General features: G+C 43.4%; 2 long non-coding RNA genes across 2 annotated transcripts; one reads left to right on the top strand and one right to left on the bottom strand.

The window, feature by feature from the left end:
- Positions 1-3299: 3299 nt before the first annotated feature.
- Positions 3300-3965, top strand: LOC109408769 (uncharacterized). Its single transcript, XR_002129853.3, has 2 exons — positions 3300-3423; positions 3500-3965. It is a non-coding gene; the product is annotated as an uncharacterized LOC109408769 (long non-coding RNA).
- A 4914-nt stretch (positions 3966-8879) lies between these two features.
- LOC109430794 (uncharacterized) lies at positions 8880-10004 on the bottom strand. The gene is made up of 2 exons (XR_002135057.3): positions 9422-10004; positions 8880-9345 (listed from the first exon to the last, which is right to left on the bottom strand). It is a non-coding gene; the product is annotated as an uncharacterized LOC109430794 (long non-coding RNA).
- Between the last annotated feature and the right edge of the window lie 309 nt (positions 10005-10313).

The raw sequence follows: 10313 nt of genomic DNA, 5'->3' as shown, positions 1-10313 counted from the left end.
AAACCTAATTGGTCATTAGGACTGGCGGCTCGAGCCCGTATGAAGTTGGTCATCAATATTAACCTTCCGTAACTCGCGCGGTTGACTACCTGCGTCAGCACCACGCTAATGCTGCGTACAAAAAGCGAGATTTTGTCATCGTGTTGGTGAACGTTCAAAAATTACGTCCAACATTTGGGGGAGGGGGGGGGTCTAGAAAAGTGTGACAGTACGTGTATTGGGTATAGGGAAATTGCGTGACAGAGGGGAGAGGGGGAGGGGTCTAGAAATTCCGAAAAACGATGGACGTAATTTTTGAATCTTCCCTTGTACAAAATACAACAGCGTGATCGCTCGAGGGTTAACTTCTTTTCTTGATCAGCCTAGATAGCTGTGTAGTGTCGGTAGCGATTGTCTCAATTGGCTAAGAATAACACTACGGACCGCCTGTTCCGGTGGTAAGAATCCACCAACAGGTGACCCCTAATTCATGGTGTGATGCAGCTTCATGCTTACCGTGCCTAGGAATGAATGGCTTGTGTTTCTCCGAGACAATCAGCTACCCTTCTTTAGTCTCACTTGAGGCTAAATAAGGGCGGGATTATGAAGATGTTGTTAATTAGTTTAAATTTTCACCTATATGGTTTCGCATTATGCGATTTATACAGTGTATTCTGTGTATCCTCGCCTTCGGCGTTTTGCAATCGATACCGGATTATTGCTGCTGTTCTTTGTTGTGCTGTTATTGCGAACAGTTTAATCTTACCTAGTTTGGGTAGTGGCTACGGTTAGGATAGCTCAGATCAATCTTCAAAATGGTATAGCCTTAGTGGCTGGCCTTGGTCTAAGAACCTTACTATCGTAAGAGAAATTTCTATCCAGGAAACCCTGTGAACCCAGTGTTTGCTACTTTCAGTAAACATGAAATGGCAAGCTCGCGTGTCATGACTCGAGCCTGCGTGCTTGTCAACAACGCAATCGTTGCTACACTCATCTCTGAACTAACCACCAGAGATGTATGTGCTATCACAATAGATGTATCTTTTGGAAACCTCTACAGGAAATACGTCTACTATACAGTTTATTTACCGCATGAAGAACCATCCCCTACGGATGCTTTCAAACAAGTCATCGCATACTGTACTTCAAAGGCCTTCCGCTAATTGTTGGCAGTGATGCTAACGCTCACCATATCATCTGGGGCAGCTTAGACATCAAGGACAAACGTCTTGAAATCCCGCTTCAACAGTGCATCAGAACTTCAGACGCACAAATCTCAAGAAGCAAGCTTTAAACAACGATTCATTTTATTATTCTGTTCTTACTCACTTGTAATAAGCTTAAAATAAAAAGATCAGGTGCGCTGGTTTTGTTCACGAAGAGATTTGTGCCCTCGAAATCGTGAGTAGGTCCCAAGTCGGCCATTGTGGCGGCCATTCTAACAAGTCAGTCCTTAACTTGGGAGGCTCCAGTTGGATGGACTACTTAAGTAGTACAGATCTTGCATTACTTAAAACAGGCAACCACCCAACCTTCATGGTATCTGCTAGAGAGAAAGTGTGAGACATAACGCTTTGCTCTAGTAGAATTAGTCACGAGCTGACCATTTTTTTTTTATTCTTAACCACTTAACCTGGCACGGTAAAGGCTGGGTATGCTGCGCAATTCAGATCCCATTGTGATCCACTAGCCTCTGCCCAGCAACTCCTATCCTTACCTCCTCGCGGTACCGGCCGGAAACTATGAGTAACCTTAGGGAAGATCGGGTAACCAACCCCGGTGGGAACTTTGGTCGTAGGCTGACAGGGAAGGGGGGGTTTGCTTCGGCAAACCTGAGCGTCTGTTCTCCAGGAGGAGCGGCTCACAACAGCGTCTGATCCCCATGTAAGGGACGGCTGATCTACGTCCGAGTGCCAGGGAAGGACTCTAAGCTCAACTGTGCACTATGGCCCTCCGGAAAGTAGGGGGTTGGTGTCAGGCCCTACGAGCCAGCCGTAAAAAACCATTGTAACGGAAAATCAGCAACAGAATAATACGAACCGAGACCAACGGCAACGACCCCAGCGGACAAAAAGGACTTGCGAATCTCTAGACTTCATTGGGAGCACCCGCATACTCGCCGATCTACTGAAGGACCGCGGGTTCGGCATCGTAGCGCTGCAGGAGGTGTGTTGGACAGGATCCATGGTGCGAACGTTTAGAGGTAATCATACCATCTACCAGAGCTGCGGCAACACACGCGAGCTGGGAACAGCTTTCATCGTGATGGGTGATATGCAGAGGCGCGTGATCGGTTGGTGGCCGATCGACGAAAGAATGTGCAGGTTGAGGATCAAGGGCCGATTCTTCAACTTCAGCATAATAAACGTGCACAGCCCACACTCCGGAAGCACTGATGATGACAAGGACGCATTTTACGCGCAGCTCGAACGCGAGTACGATCGCTGCCCAAGCCACGACGTCAAGATCATCATAGGAGATTTGAACGCTCAGGTAGGCCAGGAGGAGAAATTCAGACCGACGATTGGTAAGTTCAGCGCCCACCAGCAAACGAACGAAAACGGCCTACGACTCATTGATTTCGCCGCCTCCAAAAATATGGCCATACGTAGCTCCTTTTTTGCAACACAGCCTCCCTTATCGTTACACCTGGAGATCACCACAGCAGACGGAATCTCAAATCGATCACGTTCTGATTGACGGACGGCACTTCTCCGTCATTATCGACGTCAGGACCTATCGTGGCGCCAACATCGACTCCGACCACTATCTGGTGATGGTCAAACTGCGCCCAAAATCCTCCGTCATCAACAATGTACGGTACCGGCGACCGCCACGGTACAACCTAGAGCGACTGAAGCAACCGGATATCGTCTCAGCATGACGCAAAATACATGGGAAATTAGATGACCAACTTACAGTTCGTCCTTCTGTACGCCGATTCGTTACGCTCGATTTTGGCTTAGAACTTAATAGATAACGATAAAGAGATAACGACAATCGTAGTGTTTACAAATCTATCTATCTATCTATATATATAAAAATGAGTTTGAAGTTCCTTTGAGGCAACAAAACTCAAGAACAGATGAACCGATCGACATGACTCTTGCACGGTTCGGTTCGTATTCGTGGTGGCTGTGTTTATATGTACAAAAAGCTACGAAAATCATTTAAAAAAGCATGAAAATAGTGAAAATATTGCTGTGTGCATTCAAAATGCAAATATCAAATGCGGGAGCACCAAATGCGGTAAGATTTACCAACAAGTAACCCGATGTCAGTGGAAGCTTTTGAATCCTAGGTTGGCGGTGGTTTTGGCTATAGGGCAGTGCATACTGCGGTTGCTAAGGAAAAATTTTCTAAGTCTCTGACGTTTCGTGGCCTTGTTGTTTACAGTTTGGACTTAGAGAATTTCAGTCGAATTTTCGTTTTGTCCGGGAAGAGGTGCGTGAGTAAATCAATTCGAATGAGGAATTTGATCGTATCCATCAGCTTTGTAACTTCCGCGATTTCGTTATAGATCCAGTGATGATGGTCGAGCCCAGAATATTTCAAGCCAGCGCCAATTGGGTCATTCTGGCCGAACGAGTTCCACCGAACCAGGAAATATTCGTGACCGAAACCTATTTGATGAGGGTAAACCATATTTGAAGCGGATCTTCTACCAGCTTCTATTATAATACTGCGATGGCGCAGATCCACCCCCAGAAGACATGGACGCCAGCAAACTATCAAGTTCTGGAAGGAGTGTGACCCTAGATATGCCGAACCTTTGCGAGATTGCCGCCCTCAAGATTCTCCTTTCATCCATCCAGATGGCCATAATAGTGTACCTCGGCACCAATCCAGGTCAAGCTTTCCATCACTCACCGCTGAAGAAGAAGAAGTTGGAGTTTCTAACGCACCGTTATTCAGATTGGTTTTATGCGAGTAGATGAAAACCAAATTGTTAAATATACCTAATGGAATAAAAGTGCAGTGCCGAACATTCCGATTAAAAATATTTTTCTAATGAAATTGTTGGACAAATTCTGGTTGAATTCCGTGGGAATTCTGGCATGCATCCGGTTGGCCTTATGGTGGGAGTAATGGATTAACTTGAAAGCCCGGAAGCCCCTAAGAGCAGTTTTTATGATATTTCTAAAGAGGTTTTATCTGGGATTCTTCCAGGAGTTTTTTCCGTTATTCTCACAGGAACTCCTTCCACGATTGCTTATTTCAGAGATTCCTTCTGGGATTTCTCCAAAAATTCCTTCTGGGATGCCGCCAGAAGTTTTGGGATTTCTCCAGAAATTCTTTCCGAGATTCCACCAGGAAATTTTTCGGACCTCCATGTGCTTGTTTCATTTGAATAAAACTAACCGTGAAACATCGTTCCTTCGAATGACTCTTCAGGAGTTTCTTCTGGTATTTCTGCAGCAGCTCAATTTTTATTTCTTCAAGAGCTACATCTAAGATTTCTCCAGAAGTTCCTTCTGGAATTCCTTCTTTTAAAAATTCTCCCTTCTGGGATTCCTCCAAAATTTCCTTCTAAATTCCTCTTTCTGGGGATTTCTCCTCCAAAGATTTCTGCAGAAGTTAATGCTGAGATTTTTCTGGAATTCCTTCCAAGTGAACCAACCATAGCCTAAATGATCAATTAATCATTTATTCTATATTAGACATTAGCTTTCATTAATTGATCATTTTGCATCATCATGAGCAAAACTCAAGTTAGGATGGTGACTACCTACATACGGTACATTTAAATTATTACATCATCATATGTGACATGCGCGAAAGCGAAATAAACAAATCACACGCGGTAGTTGGTCAGCGGGTGACCTAGTTTGCTTCAGCAGGTCTCTACCTGTTCTAGTTGGCATACGGTAAGCCAAAAAGAATGCATAACTACCGGAGTATAACATAATAAAACATGTGACTCATATAAGGAAGCATTCTAGCCGCTTCCAATTAGATAATAAGTAAGAGACGCGAGCTTTCTCTCTCGCGCTTTTTGAAGTACTAGAATGTTGGTACTTGAGTAAAGAGAGCGAGAGCGGAGAATGTGACGCTAGGCGCTTAAGTTAAGTTAAGTGGGGGGAGAAAAAAAATAATAACCAAAAACTTGTAATTATATATAAGATACATTTTTGAATAAAGATGTCCGTCGGTCGGAGTTAGTTATAACAGAAGAAAAGCGAGTTGGCTTTTACCTTCGATGACAAATTCCGTGTAGAAGCAGTGAAAACCCTTGACCACTCTGGTCAACGCGGTGCACAAGGTTCCCCAAGAAGGTTATTCATGGGTTCTTCCAGGGTTTCTTTCTAAGATTATACCAGGAGTTTCCTCGGATATCCCTCAAGGAATTTCAACCGGAATTTCTTCCGGGATTCCCCCAGAAGTTCATTCTGAGATTCCTCAAGAACTTCCTTCCTGGTTTCCTTTAGGAATTTCTACCAGGATTCCTTCAGGTGTTTCTTCCGGGCACTTAGATATGCATTCCGAGATTCCTCCAGGAATTTCTTCCGGGATTATTCCAGGAATTCCATTCAAAATCTTTCCAGATGTACCTTCAGGGATTCCTCCAGGATTCTTCCTTTTGAGAATTCCTCCTTCTGATTCATTCCGGAGTACCTTCTAGGATTCCTCCAAGATTTTCTCCTGGGTTTAATCAGGAACTCCTTCTGGGATCCCTCCAGAAATTCCTTCTAGGATTCCTCCAAGATCTCCTTTCGATATTCCTCTAGGAATTTGTTGCAAGATACCTCTAAGAGTTCCTTCTGAGATTCCCCCAGAATTTCTTCTTTAGATTCCCATTTTTTTCTGGAAATAAATAAATAAATAAATAAAATTTCTCTAGAAGTTTCATCAGGGATTCCTTTACGAGTTTCCTCTGAGATTCCTCCAGTTCCTTTCGGAATGTCTTTGGAATTTTTTTGAATTATTGGAACTATTGGATGAAACTGAAAGGAACGATTGGAGAAAAACTGAAGGAACTCCTGTAGCAATTCGCTACAAATCTGCTGGAGATATTGCTTAAAAAGTTGTTGGAGGAATTTCTCTAGGAAGTGTTTAGGAATTGTATATGGAACTCATGATTGAATTCCAGATGGAATTCTTGGAATTCTTTCATAAGGAATTCAAACAAAAAAATCCTGGATGATTGCCATGAGGAACATCTGAGAGAATTCCAGAGGAATTCCAGAATGATCTGTAAGAATTTCATATGGAACTGCTGTAGGAATCCCGGAAGAAGTTTTAGGAGGAATTACGGAAGGAGTTGTTGAATGGTAGGTACATCCTTGGAGGTGCATCACACAGCTCAGTGGAGAGCTAGGTATCAACTAGTAGGTAAATGGAAATAAATTGTAAATATGTTATACCTAGATTGAATAGAGGAGAGTCACTGAGCTGGTAGCGATATCAGTCAGTGCCTGGGTTTGGAGAACAAAGCCTCGCCTGTGTTTTTATTTCCAACAGGTTATGGGCCCAGGGACGCCCTGGTGGTGGTTCGGGAAGCGAGGAGACCGAGATGCGGTATCCAAGATACGATGAGGAGGCCAACACCCGATGAGGTGTCAAGATGCGATGAGGCCTGGTGCCAATATTCGTTGAGACACCAAGATGCGGTGCGGGGACCAACACTCGATGAGGATTGATAGCCGTGTGGGACCTGCGCTGGAACCAAGAGGCAGAGGGTGCTGGCTGATCGATGGACGCTGGAGCTGGATGGCAGAAGGTACTTGAGGCGGAAGACGCTTCGAGCCAGGAGGAGCTTGGTAGTCTCTTAGTAGCAGACGTAGCTTGGAGCCAGGGCCTGGTAGCAGAGTCTGCTTGGAGCCAGGAGGAGTCTGGTAGCTCGGTTTCTAAGGAGGAGCTCGGTAGGCTGGAGGAGTACGTGGCAGGGTGAAGCTCGGGACGCGTCGGATCTGAGAGTGTGTGATGAGGAGGAGTGTTGAATGGTAGGTACATCCTTGGAGGTGCATCACACAGCTCAGTGGAGAGCTAGGTATCAACTAGTAGGTAAATGGAAATAAATTGTAAATATGTTATACCTAGATTGAATAAAGGAGAGTCACTGAGCTGGTAGCGATATCAGTCAGTGCCTGGGTTTGGAGAACAAAGCCTCGCCTGTGTTTTTATTTTCAACAGGAGTTCATAAAGAAATCCCGGAATGAGTAGGATTACCGGAAGAAGTTCCCAGAAGAAGTTCTCGACTGAATCCGGCAGAAGTTCTTGGAGGAACCCCGGAAAGATTTTCTGGATAAATCCCAGAAAGAATTCTTGGAGAAATCTCAGATGGAACTCCTGCAAAAATTTGGCAAAAATCGTGAATTGAATTTCTGGAGGTGTCCTGAAGAAATCCCGGAAGGAATTACTGAAGCAATCCTGTAAAGAACTTATGAAAAAATCCCGGAAGATATCACGGGTGATATTTCTGGGGGGATCTCAGATGCCACTCCAAGTGTAATCTCAGAAGAAAATCCTGAAATAAATTCTGGAGGAACCCGTGAAGTAACTCCTGGAGGAGTCCTAGAAGGAGTTCCTGTAGGAATCCTCGAAGAAATTAATGAACAACCCCCTGGAAGAAGTTTGTGGAAGAAAGATTTCCTGGATGAATCCCATAAAAAAAACTCCTGGAGCGCTTCAAATAGCAATTCCTGGAGGAATCATTGGAGGAACCTCTGGACGAAACAAAGAATTTATTCTTAAAGAAATCCCAGAAGAAACTGGGAATAATCCCGGAAGGAATATGTGCTGGAATTTCGAAATGAATATCTGAGTGGACCCTGGAAGGAACACCTGAAGAAATCTCGGTTAAAATTCCAGGAGGGAGGTCCGAAAAATTTCCTGGTGGAATCTCAGAAGAAAACTCTGGAGGAAACCCTGAAGGAACTCGTGAAAGAACCCATGCATTAGCTCCTGGAGTAATCTTAGAAGCATCTCATGGATGGATTTCTGGTAGAAGTTCTTATGTAAATCCAAAAAAAAAATAGTTTGGAGAATCCCCGATGAATTCTTGGAGGAATTTTTAGAGGATTTATTGCGAAACTCCAAAAACCTACTTAGGGGTCGTCCATAAATGACGTAGCATTTTAGGGGGGAGGGGGAATCTCTGATTATGCTACGAGCCATGTATTATGTATGGGAAAATAGGCTACGAGGGGGGAAAGGGTGTCAAAAATCGTCAAAACATGCTACGTCATTTATGGACGGCCCCTTACGGAATGACACAAGATTTGCCAGAAAGAATCCTTCATAGAAGAATCCTCCATCTCCATTGAATTACCATCAAATTCCCCGTAAAGCTTTGTCCCAGTATTTCTTCTAAAACTCCACAAGGTTACCGTTGGAGTCCCAGACGAATTCATCCCACCGTATGACCGAGTCACAATCTTGGCAATGCGGGTCCCTTGAAGGAACAATGTCTCAAGGCGATTTTTATTCGAATAAAACAAATTTTATTTTCTTACATAGCAGATTTATTATTAAGCATTTCATTTATTAAGTAATATCTTCGAAAAACCTACTTGGTATTTATCTGAACAAGGAACACCAACTGTCCTGGAGGAACCCTAGAAGGGATACCCGAAGGAATCTCGGAAAAAAATTCTGGAGGAATCCCAAAACTCCTGGCGGCATCCCAGAAGGAATTTTTGGAGAAATCCCAGAAGGAATCTCTGAAATAAGCAATCGTGGAAGGAGTTCCTGTGAGAATAACGGAAAAAACTCCTGGAAGAATCCCAGATAAAACCTCTTTAGAAATATCATAAAAAACTGCTCTTAGGGGCTTCCGGGCTTTCAAGTTAATCCATTATTCCCACCATAAGGCCAACCGGATGCATGCCAGAATTCCCACGGAATTCAACCAGAATTTGTCCAACAATTTCATTAGAAAAATATTTTTAATCGGAATGTTCGGCACTGCACTTTTATTCCATTAGGTATATTTAACAATTTGGTTTTCATCTACTCGCATAAAACCAATCTGAATAACGGTGCGTTAGAAACTCCAACTTCTTCTTCTTCAGCGGTGAGTGATGGAAAGCTTGACCTGGATTGGTGCCGAGGTACACTATTATGGCCATCTGGATGGATGAAAGGAGAATCTTGAGGGCGGCAATCTCGCAAAGGTTCGGCATATCTAGGGTCACACTCCTTCCAGAACTTGATAGTTTGCTGGCGTCCATGTCTTCTGGGGGTGGATCTGCGCCATCGCAGTATTATAATAGAAGCTGGTAGAAGATCCGCTTCAAATATGGTTTACCCTCATCAAATAGGTTTCGGTCACGAATATTTCCTGGTTCGGTGGAACTCGTTCGGCCAGAATGACCCAATTGGCGCTGGCTTGAAATATTCTGGGCTCGACCATCATCACTGGATCTATAACGAAATCGCGGAAGTTACAAAGCTGATGGATACGATCAAATTCCTCATTCGAATTGATTTACTCACGCACCTCTTCCCGGACAAAACGAAAATTCGACTGAAATTCTCTAAGTCCAAACTGTAAACAACAAGGCCACGAAACGTCAGAGACTTAGAAAATTTTTCCTTAGCAACCGCAGTATGCACTGCCCTATGGTTGCTACGTTGCCTTTGGTAACATGTGTTACCGCGTTTGAAGCGCATTTGGGCACCGTTTGCATCTTGAACGCACACAGCAATACTGATTTTCTTATGAGCCGAGAAGAAATTCAGCGTGATCGAAATTAAATCAATCTAGAGTGCGTTGCTACGATGACCTCAACAGTTGTCAAACCGCCACAGCTTGGCAAGACAACGTTTGCCGGGACAGCTAGTAGATTATAACACTCATTTGCAAATAAATTGTTGATATATTTTGTATGATTAGTCAAACATGGGTCTTACTTGATTCATACCTTTAGGGTCTGTTCCAATTGGAGAATTAAAATTAATTTTCACTTAAACTTGACAGTTCGATAATTATTTCCTTAGGAGAACTGTCAAGTTTAAGTGTCGGACTGTCAAATTTAAGTAAAAATTAATTTTAATTCGCCAATTGGAACAGACCCTTAATGGATTGACTTCAAAATCAAATGACGCACTAGAACAAAATGTTGCTTACAAATTCTGAAATATTACAATAATATATTGCTATGTACTTTATCCTAAAGCTAAGTTTCCTGTTGCCAGGTAAAATTCTACCTTTTTCCGCAAGTAATTTCGACAACAGATCCAGGATGGGAAGTAACGCTACTTTACGAAATAACAGCACGGACTATTTTTCCGCGCAAAGCAATCGGTGAAGTACTAGATTGAAAATAGTGAGCCTTGTATGGAGTTTTGTATGGTCAATTCTCCATTTCTGCAATAAAATGGTGCAAACA

The sequence above is a fragment of the Aedes albopictus genome, chromosome 2 (genome assembly GCF_035046485.1).
Source record: "Aedes albopictus strain Foshan chromosome 2, AalbF5, whole genome shotgun sequence".
Lineage (NCBI taxonomy): Eukaryota > Metazoa > Arthropoda > Insecta > Diptera > Culicidae > Aedes > Aedes albopictus.
This window is presented reverse-complemented; position numbering and strand designations above follow the sequence as displayed.